The sequence below is a fragment of the Neofelis nebulosa genome, chromosome 2, assembly GCF_028018385.1.
Source record: "Neofelis nebulosa isolate mNeoNeb1 chromosome 2, mNeoNeb1.pri, whole genome shotgun sequence".
NCBI lineage: Eukaryota > Metazoa > Chordata > Mammalia > Carnivora > Felidae > Neofelis > Neofelis nebulosa.
In genome coordinates, this window is record NC_080783.1 from 26,356,006 (window position 1) to 26,375,223 (window position 19,218).

Here is a 19,218-nt window from a genome sequence, read left to right on the forward strand (position 1 = left end):
TTAACTCTGAGTACAAAAAACTTAGAATCAATACTTATTGGTTTAGTCTCATTCTAAATTAGGCCTCAGTCTCACCCTTTGTCTGTATGTCTGTCTCTCTATATCACTACATATATATATATATATATATATATATATATATATATATATATGTATATATCTGGACACCTCTTGTCTGTCCCTTACTATATACATATATATACATAGATATATATCTGTGTGTGTGTGTGTGTGTGTGTGTATATATGTATATATATATGTGCGTGTGTGTATATTTAATGAGGTTATTTTTCCCTAATTAGAAAAATGACATGTACTTACACTGGTTATAGAAATTTTTTGAAATGCAAAATAAATTTAAATCACTTGTAGTTGCATTACCCAGAGGTACTCATGCAGTAAACATTGTAGTATATTTTCTCCCTTCTTTCCCTACACTTTGATTGAATATGACAGGGTACTGAGGACTCCATGATTCGAACAAAGAAAAGACAGTAGTAAGTAGCTTCTTAACCTTTTATAACAGTTAACCAAAAGCATGATGAGCTAAACATGGTTTTCCAGAGAGATGTCTACAACTTTAGGATATAATTCCATGACTCTAGAGTCTAAAGAAAAATATAGGTCTGAGAGTTGTAATGGGCTTTCATTTGGGTCAGTAAAAGGCCCTGCATGTAGGCTATGGTCCATGTTTCCAGTCATCAAAATGAAAGAGAAAAGTCAGAAGATTTAGAAAATTTTGTTAAGTATTCTGAATTAGAGACTTAGAAAATCCATCCATCCTGGGGTTGAGCATCCAACTTCAGTTCAGGTCATGATCTCACAGTTCGTGGGTTCAAGCCCTGCATCGGCTCTGTGATGACAGCTCAGATCCTCGAGCTTGTTTCAGATTCTGTGTCTCCCTCTCTCTCTGCCCCTCCCCAGCTCACTCTCTGTCTCTATCTCTCTCAAAAATAAATAAACATTAAAAAATAAAAAAAGAAGAAAATCCATCCATCCTGATTCTATAATCATCTGGGAATTGGAAAGACCAATAAATAAAATGACAAGTAATTTCAGATTGGAGTGTTCAAGAAAGACTTAAATCTACAACCAAACTGAAAAAAAAAAAAGAGAGAAAAGATTATTTGAGAGTTTACATCGGGATAGATCAAAGGAGACGGTAAGAGGTGATTGGTAGCAAACATTAAAGCCAGAGATAAAAAATTTAGTGGAAATATTATACTTTTATGAAAGACATTTTTTCAAAGCATTTCAAAAGAATGTATTTTTCAGGTTGGAATGAGTTTTTTGTCTCCCATAGCATTTACATGGTTCTCCCCTCACGTAAACTGTCTGCATGTAACTAAGCAGGGTGACAGGTATGGATGCATGAACACACAGCAGCCTGGGGAAATCTGTGCATTTGAAATAGATGTTCTATGAGCCAGGATACAAATCCTCTAATCTTATGAGTGATTCACTCAAAAAAGAAAAATTTTTTGTATAAATTTAACCCTTCTCTATCGATACATTTATCATAGTTTTCACTGTTTATAGTACTGAGCTACCTTCTCTTGCACAATCTCATATAGAAAATTAAAAATTATTAAAAACAAACTTTTTTTGATTTTGTTAGATTTTGACACTTGAACATTTTTATCTAATTCTGAGAAAGTATTTTATTTCTTCCATAAACTGAAAAATGTCATATATATATATATGCACACACACACATACACACACACACATATATGTATATCTATACATACATATGTATAGATATACATATATATACACATACAGAGAGAGAGAGAACAGAGAGGGGAAGGGAGAGAGAAAAGTATCCGTAACTAGTATAATTATTTATCATTTCTTTTTAAAAAAATTTTTATGTTTATTTATTTCTAACAGAGAGAGAGATAGAGCATGAGCGGGGGAGGGGCAGAGAGAGAGGGAGACAGAATCTGAAACAGGCTCCAGGCTCTGATCTGTCAACACAGAGCCCAACGCAGGGCTCGAACTCACAGACCACGAGATCATGACCTGAGCCAAAGTCGGAAGCCGAAGTCGGTCTCTGAAGCCGACGCTCAACCGACTGAGCCACCCAGGAGCCCCTTTTATTTATCATTTCTTAAGAGGAATGGAAGCATTCAGACTTCCAAATTCCTAAGAGCACTTAATTTGATAAATGTGTCATTAAGATATCTGGTATTGAAAATGGTATTATATCAAATATACTAAGTGATATTTATTTTCATGTAATATTTAAAAATTTTTTGAATATGAAAAAATAGATAATAGCTCATTCCTCTAATGTAACTTCTGTTAACATTTTAGCGTACCTTCTTCCAGCATTTATTCCTATGTACAGGTCATAGTTTTAAAGCTGTAATCAACTTGCATTATGCTTTGGTGAGGTAATATTATATTAAGAGTATATTCGATGTTATTACATGGTCTTTTAAAGCCTTAGTTGAGGGGCACCTGGGTGGCTAAATCAGTTAAGCGTCTGACTCTTGGTTTCGGCTCAGGTCATGATCTCGCATAAATTCGAACCCAGCATTGGGCTCTGTGCTGACAGGGTGGGACTTGCTTGGGATTCTCTCTCCCTCTCTCTCTGTCCCTCCCCTGCTCATGCTCTCTTTCTCTCTCAAAATAAATAAATAAACTTAAAAAAAAAAAACCTTAATTAAAAGAGCTATAAAATATTTGATTTCCATTGCTTCTAATGTTGTTACAAGGCATATCAATATTGCTATTTTTATCAATATTGACACATTTCTCCCCAAAGATAGTGTATCCATCTACACACAATTGCAGTATATGAGTGTCCCTCTCAATACACTCTGCCAACAATAGGCATTATCTTTCATTTGCTCATCTAAGAGCAGAAAACAATATTTTGTTTTTACTTTAATTTTAAACTACTAGTGAGGTCAAAAATTTCCATGTGCTTTGTATAAGTACTATTTCTTATTTTGTACATTTTTCATTCCCATTAATAAATTAATTAATATCAATGATCAAGAAAACTTCTTAAAAGGAAACGTAAAGTAACACTGATCGACAGCCTATAATAGTATTTGTACTAATTTCAAATATTGTCTTCATTTGGATGATCTATTGACATAAACAAGGGGAGATCTGCTACAAAGTGAAAAAAAAAAAAATGAGACCCAGCTCATGCTAGAGAACAAAGGCCTCAAGTTTTGGAATATAGAGAAAATAATGGCGTTAGTAATTCCTTACTTAAAAAGTACAAAAACTGCCTATTGCCCTCTTGAAGTGTGTCTTGTTAGGTAATGAATCAAAAGCAATTCTAAGAAAATTATGCATGTATCAAAAAGTCTTTAAAAAAACAAGCATGCAGGAGGTGCTTCTAGAAAAATGATTGAGTAAATGAATGGATTCCTGTGGACTGAGTACCTGCCTGATCAATTATGATTATTTAAGCAGAAACAAAATTATGTCCATAAATATAAGAGGAAATAAGGATATTCAGGAATAGGGGAAAAGAACCACCAATTAAGAATAATACAAAATGCTGTGTTGAAGAGAGAAATTTAAGAGGCAAAGTATGTCTGCAGAGAAAACAAATTCAGAGTAAAGGAAGATGAAATAACACCCTCCAAAAGAGAAAGTTCTATTTTGTGTTTGAGTCGTGATGCCAGAAAGTAGAATATAAAAGGAAGAAATGATTATTATGTTTCAATTCTGGTTTTTATTAGCCTAAAATAACAAGGAACACCATCACAAGTAAAGATATGGACAAAAAAGCCTATTCTTTCAAGGAAAGTGATGCAGATTTGTACCTGCATAGAAGGCATATACTTTCTCCCATCACAGAAATGAGAAAAAATTGATAGATAAAATAGTTTGGCCAGAGAGAAGATTTATCAATAATGACCGTAGACAGATATTACGTTATTAGATGATGGAGTCTTTAAAAAATCACATGGCTTTGGAAATCCAATCAAGTAAGACACATTCATTAAATCCAATTGGTACTTAGAGGGATAGACACTGAGGAACGAGTTTTCATGAATGTGTTTATCAATATAACATTTGATAACATAAATGTTGAAGTGATACAAAGGAAGTGCAAAATGAAGCTGGGAGACTGTAAAAATGGTGTCACACTTAAAATCCAAGCCACGTGGGATTTATAGCCTAAGATAATAAAAAAGCTCTCATGTATGAGACCCCACTCGAGAGCACCTTAAAGAAAAGAGGTTAAGGGCGCCTGGGTGGCTCAGTCGGTTAAGCGGCCGACTTCGGCTCAGGTCATGATCTCGCGGTCCGTGAGTTCGAGCCCTGCATCGGGCTATGTGCTGACAGCTCAGAGCCTGGAGCCTGCTTCCGATTCTGTGTCTCCCTCTCTCTGACCCTCCCCCATTCATGCTTTGTCTCTCTCTGTCTCAAAAATAAATAAACGTTAAAAAAAATTAAAAAAAAAAGAAAAGAGGTTAATCTATGGAAGCAGCATATATTTATAAAGAATAAATCTTGTTATACTAATTTCTACCTTTAAGAAAAGAGACACAACTCCTAGGCTAACTAGAAATGTTAGATGCAATCCACCTTCATTCAAGAGCATTGAGTACATATTCCAGACCAGGATTAGGTATATATACACCTGCTGGAGAACATGCATAAATGTAAGAGGACATAGTGAATTAGCCAGTGAACAAACCAAGCTTTTTATGTCTTTGTAGGATGAGAACAGAGTAGACAATACCTTAGAAAGTTGATTCAGAATTCACAGTGACCTTGGCAAATTTGAGACATAGTCAAATACAAACAGAGTAAAGTGCAAGCAAAGTGAGGACAAGTGTAAGTCAGTCCAAAAAGAGGGAGAAAAACAAACTGCAAATACAAACTATGGCGGAGTGATTATATATTATATATTATATGGAAATAGGCCAAAAAGCATATGTAGCAGTCATAAAGCATAGCAGGCTGCCCAGAATTAGTTATAGTAAGCTGTTATTATTAAAGCCATACATAACAGAATTTAGAGTGAAATTTAAGAAAAGAAGCTCAAAGTTCACTAGAAAGTTAAATATTAAATAATGTAAAATACTAAAAATGGAATTTTGACAGTAAGATGACTATTAAATATAAGAGCATGTCATGCAGGGTTCCTAGTCAAAATTTTCCAACCTTCTTGAAAGTCCAAAAGAAAGGGCAATTATTGGGTAATAAATAAGAAAACTCCTACAATAGCAGTTAAAACACTGGAATTTATAACTATAATATATTAGTATATACCTATATCTATGTAGAAAGATATATACACCACTTGCTGTTCTGACAGTAAGTGTCAATACGTATTCAAATAAATCCATTTTAATGGCTCCAATGCTGATAAATATGATCCTGCCTGAAAGTCCATTATATTGGAATGACAAAAGTACTTGCCATTTGTGGATCACCTACTAAGTGCTGACCTAGGTACTTGGCGTGTATTATTTGCTAATCTTGAAAGCAATCTCTGCACTGAACATAGCTAACATTATCCCTATTTCACAGACAAGTTGGTGAGTGAGTCACAGACAGTTAAGTAGCTTGCTCAAGATCACTCAGCTAATAAGCTGCAAAGCCAAGATCAAAACTCAGCTCTTAGCCAACGTCCATCCTCTCTCCAGCATGTCATTTATAACTAGGAAAAACAACATGAAATGAGTTGGAAAGGGTAGGCACATTAACATCCAATTTCATAGGAAGAATATATGATTGTAGAGGTAGCAATGCTCAGAGATACTATGGCATTACCTGGAAATTAGTAAATGTAACTTCAGTAAAAATCAAATAATGAGGAAAATGTATCCACAACTTCTCTGATTTATTATTATGTTTAACATTAAAATCACATACGAGGGGCACCTGGATGGCTCAGTTGGCTAAGCATCCGACTTCAGCTCAGGTCATGATCTCATGGTTTGTGAGTTCGAGCCCCATGACAGGCTCTGTGCTAGCAGGTGAGAGCCTGGAGCCTGTTTCAGAGTCTGTTTCACCTCTCTCTCTCTCTCTCTCTCTACCTTTCCCCCACTTGTGCTCTCTCTCTCTCTCTCTCTCAAAAATAAATAAATAAACTTAAAAAATTGTTAAATAATATAAAAAATGAAGAAGGTAACATGGAAGTAAAACCATGCAATTTTTGTTCTAGTAATCTACCTGGTGGAACCAATTGGCCAGGGAGCCACACTTCTAGCTGGCTAACTGATTAAGCTGTACTCACATAAAGTAGCAAGAGATATTTTACATTTTTCTATCTTACATCTTATTGCTTGCAGTTACTTATTCCCGAACTGGATAATTTAATGCCATTGAATTTTCATGATTGCTTATAAAAAAAAAAATGAAGTCTAGAATTGCTAAAAGAATAATGAATTCAGGAAGTATTTACTGAACACTTTCCATGTATTAGACACTGTATATCAGGAAACAGCATTCTTTTATGCTGAAAGATGCTTCATGGGAAATTGAAAAAAAATTTTTAAAGTATTGCCTAAATTCTCATCAAGCAGAATATAAAAAAGTATGTAGATAGATGGTTACAGATAGCTGAAAGGGATCCTTAAAATAATCTTTTCAATTCCTTTTTTTATAGATATAAGAAATAAATATCTAAATAAGCCAGTCATCTCATGATTTTGACTTATTTAATACTAGAGCTAAAGCCTTTAGTAGAAATTGCTGTAAAAACGTATATTTTGAACAATTACTACATTTTAAATAAAAATAATTTTGTACATAATGGCACAATTTGTGAAACAAACTACATAAATTATATCAGTCAAGCTTTACACTTGATGTTGGCCTAACATTTCTTAAAATTTGGCCTAAACATGGCTGCAACATAAATTTTACACAATAAAACGACCAACTCATCAGGAAACTATTATTCTAAAGAGTGAAATATTTCTAAGGTAAAAAATTTAATTCATCATCAGCCCTTTTGCACAATAATTATCATTGCATTGAAATCATCTTCTAATGTGCTGAACAGAACAAACAGCTCTGACGGTCTTGTTTTCTTAACGTTTGTTGAGGGTAAACACAAATGATTTTGCAAGGCTCTAAAGAGCAAACTTGGCCATGAGGAGGGGTTATCCATGGTAATCCAGGTCATGTGCTAAGCAAGTATCGGACCCTCTTTAAATTAAACATTTTTGAGAATCACAAAGAAGCAAGTTGTGCAACATGTCTTGAAGTTACCGACTTCATGAAGTAAAAGACAGCAGATTACATTGGAATGACGTAGAAGACATTTTTTCTTTTTTGACTAAAAACAGGTCACCCACGCACATTCATACTCCACCCCCTTTTATGGTACATTTGTTGTATTAAAACTGATTTCTTCCCTGGCCTCCTATTTTCAGAGGAACTTGGTCCAGGAAGATGTATTCTGCCCTCTTGAACTACTGTCATAAATAATAAAGTTCCATCTTCCTAAAATATTATTGCAAATTCTCATGAATGGACCGTACAGCTACTTCTTCCTCCAGATTAGGAGACTTGTGAGTTGAATCATTGAAAGGGTGTCTTTTTTTTTTATTTTATTGAGGTTAAATTTTTTTTGGTGAAAATAATGCTCTAGAGGGGAAAAAAAGAAAAACAAGAAGGAAGTGGACAATGGAAGGAAGAAGAGGAGGATAAAGAAAAAGAAGCCAACATCCTGATCCTTGAATTCTACAGAGAAACTGCCAACTTGGATTTCAACTCCTGACACTCCCTGGGGTGTTGAAGAATTAAATGTTTTATTCTGGTATTGTTTATTGGATGTCACTTATTTTTAACTTATACGTGACTGCATCGAAATCATCCTCAGCTGATAGGAAGAGGAAAATAAGTAATGTTGTTGCTAACTGAACTCAGATTAGGAAACTGATTATTTCAAGAGAACATTCTTGAAAACTCTGTGGACCAAAAAAGCAGATTGAGCATTCGAAAGTTGAGAACTGGGAGAAAGTTTCAAAAGTTTATTTTTAAAAGTTAATTGACTGGGATTAGAAACTGAAGCCAAATAGCAATAATAAAAATCCTACAAAAAGAGTGATTAGATATATTATGAAAAGATAAATGAAAAAGATAAGGTTTTATATTGGAAAAAGTATATTATATGTTAGTTACTCTGGATGGTACACCAATATGTAACTTGGAAAAAAAGAGAGTTGTCAGGTCAGAATAATATTTGTACTAAATATGGTAACCATATTCCTTAAATTATTAAAGACCTTGACTCAAAAGCTACTTGTGAAAATATCTATTTTTCTACCATTAATTAACAGGATTGATTAGTACTTGATTAATTAATCAATATTTCCCTATCATAAAAAAATAAATAATAAAGATAGATACAAGGCCCTTGGGGACATAGGATAGTTATAAAATATTGTTATTCCCAACACAAACCAAAGATTCTCTCAAAAGTATATGTTTCTTCTCCAAATTCACAAATAGAATTATATATCCTCTAGATAAATTTGTTATGTGATAAACTTTTAAATAAAAGACATATCTTTTATTAGGACATGATTTTTTTCTTATATTTACATTCATATAAGTTTCAAAAACTTAAAACCTGAAAGTTTACTGAAACCTTCAACTAAGTTCTTTCAGGAGTGTAGTTTAATTTCCCCATTCATGTGGCGATCAGAGTGCCTATATGATCTAATGATCATTCTGTGACACTGAAAAAAGAACTGCTAGGGTATGTGCCTCCCATTTCTTTCCATTTTTAATACAGGGGGTAAGAAAAACAGGACACTTCTTTACTGTGAAGGTATCCCAATTCTTATCTCGATAATGTTTAAAAGCACGTTGAAATACCACAGCGTACTGAGAAAACAGTACTCAAATCTGAAAATAAACATTTTTAATAATCTAAAATTAAAGTCCTGAATTGTCTGCATTTTTTTTTTTTTGGTAAATTATCACTGCAGCTAACTCTCTGCTTTAGAGACCAGAATCAATTTCAATGAAAATCAGCCTTTTAAAGAAAACATTCTTTTTAAAAATGTTTGCATTTACATAAAAGTTGTCTATAACACTAACTGACAAAAACATCGGCAAATACGTCCATCGAACACCATCAATTTTTTGTAACTGCTAATTTCAGTCCTTGGAGTTTATAAGTAGAGTCTTTGGCTCAGCTTCTAGGCAACCATGATGATGTGAAACAGGTATGATAACAAGCCAAGATGACTCTTGAACACTGAAGGTAGGACATCCAGCTATTTCACAATGATAGTATAAGAAATCAAGGCATAGTCCTATGCATATACAAAACAAAAGAAAAGAAATTAACACTGAAGTTCAAGCCTGACTCCTGGCAGAGACTAGAGCCACTCAATGGGAGGCTCCAGTTCTGCTGTGATGTTTCTTTCCCACCCTTCCCACTGGCTAGAATCAAAAGTGTCTTGGTACTCCCCGTCTCTGCTACTTGTTCCTCTTAGGTTCCTCATCCTGCCACACAAATTTCACCCAAGAAAATACTTAAAACATGACAGAAGGAGTACAGGGAACAAGAAAAGAGAGAAGTCAAAGGAGGACTGTCCAATTACAAAACAATACATTTAAAATATGTAAACAGATTTCACAGTGGCTTGACACCCTGCCTGCAGCGTCAAAGGCCACATAACTTCTGCCTACTGAACTTTTCTCCTTATAAAATAGAGTTGATAAAGAAAATTAGGAGGAATAATTAATAAAATGGATTGTGAATCATTTAGCCAAAGTAAGATGATGCGATATTTACCTGATGAAGAAATTTGAGGGCAAATTAATGGCAATTTGTCCATATCCTGTTAACCCTTCAAAGCCATGTGAAATCATACTTCCTTTATGAATTTTATGTATATCTTATGTGTATTATAAACTGCTTCACATACTCTTATTTCATACTCTGAAACAGCTACACACTGCTTATTGACTATAATGCAAAGCTAGAAAGACAATATATATACTTTCCACAGCTTTAGACTCTTTATGCCTCATTCATGTTGTGAGATCCTAAGTTAGTTTCTTTGGTGTCTTAGTTTTCTATCAACAAGTTGGAAATAGTATCAGTGGTGACCTCCCATCGGTCACATAAGACCTATGTCATAATTAATTCTCTCTAATTCCTTTTTTCAACACTTATTGGTGACATTTTATGTGCCAAGCATGGCGCTAAGTCCTGGAGTAGAAATAAGATTTGACTCCCAAAAGCTCACTCATAAAAAGTCTTTTCAAGAGTTTATTGTTTTAGGTTTATTCTTTAAGAGACATGACATAGGGGAAGGGAGGGGAAAATAAGATAAAAACACTGAGGCAGGCAAACCATAAGAGAAACTTAAATACAGAGAACAAACTGAGGGTTGCTGGAGGGGAGGTTCAGGGGATGGGTTAAATGGGTGATGGGCATTAAGGAGGACACTTTTTGGGATGAGCACTGGGTGTCATAAGAGATGAATCACTGGGTTCTACTCCTGAAGCCATGACAACATTGTATGTTAACTAACCTGATTTAAATTAAAAGGTAATAAAAATATATTTTTAAAAATAAAATAAAAGAGACATAACATACATTTTCTACTCTCATGATCAAATAATAAAGAATAACAAAAGGAACTAAAGGCTTAAGAAACTCAAGACCCTCAAGACCCAAGTATAATAGGCCAAATCAATATTCCTCTCCAACATCTCTCCCAAGATGAAATGGGATTACCTGTTAATGAACTTTACCAAGTGGAAAGCCCTCATGTCATCTTTCATATCCCAAAGGAGTTGACCCACACCCTTAAGAGACACTTCGGCTCCAACCTCTCAAGGGAATAAAAAGAACCACACCTTTCACCTGCCAATTTTGGCTAAAGGACGTAGTGATCAACACTGAAAAAATTAACTAGAGTGAAATTGTAAACATCCACTGCATGTATGGCTACAAAAACAAGGTATAAATAATGAAACCTCACATTAATTTCTTTAAAAACACAAATGCTTTATGAAAACACATGAAAGATAAAATTCATGATAAAATGCATTTTAAGTGAATTTAGATTAATATTGAATCCTATAAACACATAAGGCATAATATAAAAGACAGCAAGATTTAAAACAAATAAAGCCTCAAACACTCATGAAATTATAAATTTCTAGCTACCCTCACACCCAATAGGAAGACCAAAATATAATGACTATATCTCAGAGAGAAAAGTAAAGGCTCAGACCAAAGTTATATTAAAGTTACAAAAATTTAAAAAGTTAGGAATAATAAAATTTCTTAACAACTCCTCATCACAATCCAATGAATTGCTCAGCTCACCACTGTTCCTTCTTTTCCAAATCTTGAGTACGAGCAGCTAAGAAAAGATGAAAATTAATATCAAAGCAAACAAACTTTTGACTTTGCAAGCTTATACACAGGATGGCTGGAAACAGGATTGCCATGTCCAGGCCCCAGTTAGCAAAGTCCTTTTTTAAGGAGATTAATCTTTCTCTTCAGGCTTGAAAACCCTGTGCTATTGTCTGGGAAAATAACTACTCCACTACCTTGACACTGGACTCCGTGTTTCTTCCAGACATAAGATAAGACACTTTTCCTTATCTTCTTTGAGGGAAAGACATAGCTCCAAAGTCCAGGAGACAGGTCATATTCTCATACCAATAGAATTAGAGGCCTTGCCAGATCACCTGATTTAAAAATAGTATGGAGATGAAAAAAAAAGTTCTTGACACTTCAATAAAAAAAATTCTCCAAATTAACATATTTCTTCAGTAAATACATGTCCTAAATATCTTGACAAATTTCAAATGAAATATGACAAACATTCTTTTACACACTTAATGTATTACACTTCAGATTAGCACACACACTTTGGGTTAACCAGCAGAAATACGTTCCAAATTTTATTTGCAGTTATACTTCAAGTATGATGTAATTTTTTACTTCAAGGGCTATTGACACACTCAAACTAGCATAAGGGAAATTCTCATTGAAGCCAACTAAAAATAATTTATGGCTATAAAAATATTCTGAATATTTAAAATAATTCATACATGTAATATTTACACATATGAGTGATATATAAAGAGTTAAGTAAAATGTGATACAGAATGTTTCCCTAGAAGGACTCAAAGCATCCTGAATAATCTTCCTTTTATGTGTTTCAAGGCTTAGCAATCAACAAAACTGGAATTTTTAATACTAAACATATAAACTGCTCTTCCAATGAGGATGAAAAATATAGCTGTGTTTATGAAAGTCAACTAGAAATCCCAGAATGGAGCTCTGACATGAATTCATCCTATCACAGCAGCTAAGTTATTTAACATATTTGTCTGCATCATTTTCTCATAAGGAAATTTGAGAAAGATTAATGATCATGAAAAAAAGAGATCACCCTAAAGGTGTATCTCATCAAACATTCTATGTGCAGAGGACGAATATTTGCAGTAATATATTTCAGAACGAAGCTTCTAGTTTTACAAACCTACTGATGTGGATTTATCCCCAAAATATTTTCCATAACTCCTAGCAAGTGTGTAACATGCTAATCTAGTCAAGAAGTAAAGGACAATTCTTTCCCTAGATCTGTCAGCAACCCATTCTATTGTTAATCCATCAATTAACCTTTCTATATCCCAGTTTCTCTAAAAACTGGCCAAGTCAACGCCATGTAAATGACAGGGGTGTGTAAGAGTTAATGAGGGAATATATATCAAGCTCTATGCTCTCAGAAGACAGCACCAAAGGACACCAATTTGATTAAATATCAAATGCCCTTATGTTGATAGCCTTAGAATTGTTAAGGGAAAACTGGTGGAAAAATGAGTGTTTCCTGATCCCCTGGTTTTGTATGTCGAATTTGTTCATCATGTATCCATTTTTTTTAACATTTATTCATTTTTGAGAGACAGAGAGAGACACGGCGCAAGCAGGGGGTAGGGCAGAGAGAGAGGAAGACACAGGATCCGAAGCAGGCACAGGCTCTGAGCTGTCAGCACAGAGCCCAACACGGGGCTCAAATTCAATACCCATGAGATCATGACCTGAGCTGAAGTTGGACACTTAACAGACTGAGCCACCCAGGAGCCCCCATCACATATCCATTTACGTATTCATTCATTCAGCAAGTTGAGTATCTACTACTATATACCAGATTACTGTGTTAGGCAATGGTGAAATGAACTGACATGGTTCCAAATCTCATGATACTTCATAGGAGGTGCTGAACAAATATGAATTGGGGCTTTCACTGTATTAAGACAGCAGTAATCAATAATACAATACATGATTACAAATTATATTACAATGTATAATTACAACTCTGCAGGGAAAATAAAATCGGGTATTCAGCCAGCAAATAATAGTGGGTAACACAATTTAGATTAGATGGTTAGGGACAGTCTCTCTGAGGAAGGATATTAAGATGAGATGTGAATGATACATATCAATTAAATGGGTAATGTGGGAGAAAAAGCATTCCAGGCAGAGGGGACGCCATGCGTGAAGGCTTTGAGTTGGGAATTGACAATGTTTTCCAGGAACTAATTGGTGGAGCAAAAGGATGGTGAACAAGTAGTGAATATGACCAGGTGAAATCTGAGAGATTGTCAGACTCCAGATCCTAAAGGCCTTGGTAGGACCTGTTGGGATATATACTTGTCATTCATAGTACAGTAGGAAGCCAATGAATGATTTTAACATTCCAAAATAAATGCTATACACCGGGTGGCTTAAACAACAAACATTTATTTCTCAATTCTGGAGGCTGGGAATTCTAAGATCAGGGTGCCAGTATAGTTGGGCTCTAGTAAGAGCCCTCTTCCCAGTCTCCTTACATTTAGAGAGAGAGAAAGCAACCTCTTTCATGTCATTTCATATAAGGGCACTAATCCTATCATGAGAGCTCTATGCTCGCAACCTAATTACCTCCTAAGGGTCCCATCTCCAAACACCATCACACTGGAGATTAGGGTTTCAACATACAAACTGCGGGGAGGGTCATAAACAGTCTATAGCACATGGAAAGTGAAATTATTTTATGTTATAAAAATTGATGACTGTATAAAGAATGCATTGCATGTGAGGTGAGTCCATGTAAGAAGCTAACTGTGGTAGACCTGTTTGGGTGTCCTTCCCAGATCCCCTTTACCAGGTCAGCATACTCATCTCCCAGCCACTGTGAGGGTTGACTGCTAATCAGTCATACCTGACACCTTTTGCAGAGACTTGCCCCGGCTGATGAATGTTGCCTTCTCCATTTTAGGGTCATGAAAGGCCAAACTTCTTTCCCTCAAGAACAGACAGCTTTGCCATGTGGCTTGTGCTCCAGACCTCTCCCCATGTGGATCAAGCCAAAGCTAGAATTTACTTAAAACTATATATTTAATTTTATTTAAGGGGTGGAGGGAGAAGTCAAATCTGAGTAGATCAAAAAGTGAATGGAACGTAAAAAAGTGGAAACGATATGGGAAAAGAACACAGTTAAGTTAAGTAACAGAAGCTGGTTGAGAATGTAGAGCAAATGAAGGGCTTTATTTGTTAGGTGTTTTGTTGGTTGGTTGGTTGGTTGGTTGGCTGGTTGGGTTGGTCAGTTGGTTGGTTGGCTTTTTAGACGGAAGATGACCAGGGCATATTTGATGAAAGGAAGGAATAAATTTGTATGAGAGAAAGAGTATATCCAAAAAGTGGAGCCTTTGAGAAACAGAGTCAGGATGAAATATAGAGAACACGGAGAAGGACTGGCTCATGATAGGAGGGGTGAGGTTTCTATCCGTGTATTAGAAGAGTAGTAGGAGTAGATGTTTAAAACATCCCTTTTCTTGTTGATTTGGTAGTATGAAGATGACAGCAAGGCCCATTTCCACTTTATAATGAAGAAAGGTATATAGTTTTCAACTGAAGGTGGGAAAGTTTAAAATAACTCCTATGAAGAGTCAGATCATACTCCCATTAGAGAACCATAGCGAGAGCCAGGAGTACTGGATTCCCATTTGATCATGAATTTATAATGATACCAGAGTGTCCACGTATGTGGTTTTCTCCCTTGTGTTTGAACACAAGGGTGTGGCATAAAGGTGCAGGATTGTTCACTCAAGGCTTGAGGTTTTCCAGGCCAGTTAGAAAGAAACAGGAGTGTGGAAGTTAAGGATATCTCCAAAGAAAGAATTATAATGGCATACTCTAAGCTAGAGAAAGAAGGTTGCTCAAGAAACAGTTAACTGTGGGACTACGTGAGTATATGAAGTCAAAGAATAAGGAAGGGGCCAGGGGCAGAGGGATATTTGAATTTTGGAGGTGGTGTAATTTCTGGTAGAGAGAGGTCTAAATGTGCCCAAGGAGTTGGTGGCTGAAGTCAATGCTGAGTCGAGGGGGGGATTGGTTTGCTAAAATTGGTTTACATCATACCATGTGGTTCATGAAACCTAGCATTCTATGGTCAAAAAACAGCTGCCAAATAACACAAATTCTCTTTACAAAAATAATTAACCATTGTTACATTGGAAAGCGATCTGAATGAGTAAATTGTGTTAAGTAAAACACAAAGATTTTCCCATTTTTTTTTCCCTTTGAAGAAACCTAGAACTTCCTATCTCAGAAATACTGATTTGAATAAAATTCTAAGAACATTTTTTTTTGTTTTGCTTTGCAGGGGGTAATAGTCCTAATGTGGCCTTGGACTTCTCTAAGTCAGCACCACTGATCAATCAGCATTTCACTGATTGCTTCATTCCCCTTCTCTACATAAGAGGGGGAAAAAGCCCTTGCAAAACGTGTTTGTTCTGCTTGTTATTCTGGACAAAGCCGATAACGAGTTGCAGCTGCTGTACACAGAGTACTGCTTGCCGAGGCCATTGCTTTAACTTATAGATAGAAGTAGAGCAGCCAGAGATGTGCCTCAGGCTGAAGCGGCTGCTGTAAATAGGACAGCACTCACCAGCTACAGTATATGTGTTCCATTAGCCAACAATTTGTTCTGTGAGGACAGTTTGATTGGCCAGGCAAGGGACTCAAAAGGAGAGATTTTTAAATATCACGACTCAGCTGAAAGAGTTCTTCTGTGTTCTAACCTGAGGAATTTGCTCTGTCAATCTCAATAAAGATGCTTGCAATAGTAGGTGATGCAGACGCTGAAGGCATGTGTCCCTCTGGACACAGTGCACCCCTGATGATTAGTCTTGGGGCTGTGCCTCAGGCCTCACAATTCCTAGTGCAGAATCTCCTTGCAGATCCAGCCCTTCATCCAAATGAGTTTTGTTCTTCTTTTCCCGTGTAACTAATGACTGTGAGTCAAAAAGTTGTGAGGTCAGCTATTTGCCCTTGACCAGTAAATAGGTGTTTAAACTGACCTAATAGCACCATTTGTCTATTATTTGTGATTTCATTTTCTATTTTATCCTAGATTATTTACTAGGACATGAGGAGAACAATGGTTAACAATTAGATAGGTTAACCCAAAGACAGATTTCTGGAATGGAGAGATAAAACATTAGGATTCTTAGGCCTTGCTTGGAAAGATTTGCAAATAAGCCACTGTCTGCGTGACCTTCAGCAAGTTGCTTTAACTCTTCCAGTCTTGGTTTCTTCATAAAGTGGGAGTAAGAAAACCTGCTATGGAGGATTGTTGAGAGAATTTAAGTGGAGTAAGTTCTGTAAAATGTCTGGCACTGGTGAGTAAAGGATTCTATGGGTCACTCATAATGTGAGTATGAACTGGCTAGTCACTTACAGTACAATTTGTCACTATATGGTAAAATGTAAACTAAGCATATCCCATGGCAATTAACATTTCACATTGTGTAATTCAGAGCAATACTAAAACACACGCAAAATAATAGAGAGAGAGAGAGAGAGAGAGAGAGATTCATTGCAGCAGAAATGAACCAGTGGAAATAATATTTAAATGTGTTAACATTCTTTTTCCTTCTGAGATTTTCTTTACTGACCTTCACCACATGCACACTCCATTTGCTTTGGGGTAGTTTAGGATTATTACAGCAGGAATACAAAGAGAAAGAAAAAGTTAATATTTATCTTCTGGCATTCCAATGGTATTTTGCAGTAAGACAACAGTCCTAAAAAATAAGATGTATTTTAAAATCCTTTAAACTCCATTAACTTATCAGACCTTGCCTAGAGGACTCAGATCACTTAGCACTCTTTCATATTACCAATGGACCAACCCTTCCTGCTATAATTACTGGGTATTGAGGTGGAAAGAGGAAATGGCACGGAAGAAACACACAGCCTACCACTTCTAGGCTGAACGTGGTGGGAAGAACACAGAAGGGCAGGGGAAACCAGGAGGTCAGATCCAGATCCCTCAATCCCAGTCCCACCCAGTCCCCTCATCCAGGACCACTCTTCAAGAAGCGAAGTCATGGAGCACAAATGACAGTGGCAGGTCAACAGATGCATGCACATCAGGAAGAGCTCTTGGTATTCCAGGCCTGGTAACTAGAAACCCAGAATCACCCAGGACCATCCTCACTGTGGCAGCACAGAGGTTTTAAAGTACCAGAGGAATTACAAGGCCAAGGGTTGAGAGGAAAAGATTGCTGCAAGCGGATCATTTTAAACAAGAGACAAGTCGTTAAAGCCAGTATTACCCCCAAAGGGCAGGTGGAACATAACACCACAGCAAGGACCAGCGCAGAGAGCAGACCAACCCAGCCCCGCTGCAGATATCAAGGACCCAGAAGACTCATCGATCCAGGCACCCTTCCTGTCTCTACCATCAAATCATATAAGCCAAATACCAGATGCCACCTTGAAGAGTAATAAACAGGCAGAACTTGGAAAAAACTGAGCATCTACATAGATCAACCAAGCAAGGACAGATCTACCTAAAAGGGACATTTGGGGACCGTCTGGGTGGCTCAGCCAGTTAAGCATCCAACTTAGGCTCAGGTTGTGATCTCGTAGTTTGTGAGTTCAAGCCCCACATCAGGCTCCTGCTGTCAGCCCAGAACCCACTTTGGATCCTCTGCCCCTATGTCTCTCTGCCCTTTCTCTGCTCATTCTCTCTCTCTCTCTCTCTCTCTCTCTCTCTCTCTCTCTCTCTCTCTCTCCCCTCTCTCTGTCTCTGTCTCTCTTTCTCAAAAATTTAAAAAAAATTTTTTTAAAGTATTTGTATTGCAGCGTTGGGCTTAAGGTAATGTCTACCAGCTCATACTAAAGTTTAACTGTTGTTTTCTTTTACAGAGAGCACATGAGCAGGAGAGAGGGGCGGTGGGGGGTGGGGGGAGAGAGGGAGAGAGAGAGAGAGAGAGAGAGAGAGAGAGAATCTCAAGAAAATTCCATGCTTAGCATAGACCCCAAGGCAGGGCTCGTTCCCATGACCCTGCGATCATGACCTGAGCCAAAATCAAGAATCCAACACTCAACTGACTGAGCCACCCAGGCACCCCTAAAGTTTAATTTTTATCAGGTGAAATAGATCAGATTAGTTGTAAATAAAAGAAAATTAAGCTACATTTTCTTTGCATATCTGAGCTTTCTGTGAGTAATACCAAACCTTGCTTAAAATAATCAGTAGAGATATGACTGAACAAGGCACAATATACCAATTCTATGGAATATTTTGCAGCTGATTAAAAGACTAAAGTAGATTTCTACATACAAAGGGTAAGAGCAAACACTGACACAGCATTTACTCTGAGTATTGGCTTTGTTCTAATTGCTTCACATGTGTTAACCCATTTCATCCTCCAAAAATCCTGTGAGGCATGTTCTTTGTTATTCTCATTTTATGTATGAGAAAACTGAGGCACGAAGTTAAGTTGTCTTCTCAAGCTTCCCATACAAATTAATGATGAAATCTAGACAGAAATATCTCTAAGGCAGGGGCGCCTGGGTGGCTCAATAGGTTAAGCGTCCAACTTCAGCTCAGCTCATGATCTTGCAGTTCATGAGTTCGAGCCCAGTGTTTGTGCTGACAGTTCAGAGCCTGGAGCCTGCTTTGAGTTCTATGTCTCCCTCTCTCTGCCTCACCCCCACTCATGCTCTGTCTCTGTCTCTCTCTCTCTCTCTCTTAAAAATAAACACTAGAAAGAGAAAGAAAGGAAGAAAGAAAGAAAGAAAGAAAGAAAGAAAGAAAGAAAGAAAGAAAGAAAGAAAGAAAGAAAGAAAGAAAGATCTCTAAGGCACCCTGGTGGGTGAGAAAGGCAACATAGAATATTACATATAGTATAACACTAATACACACATGTACACAAACCAACACTATCCAATTTTATCTATAA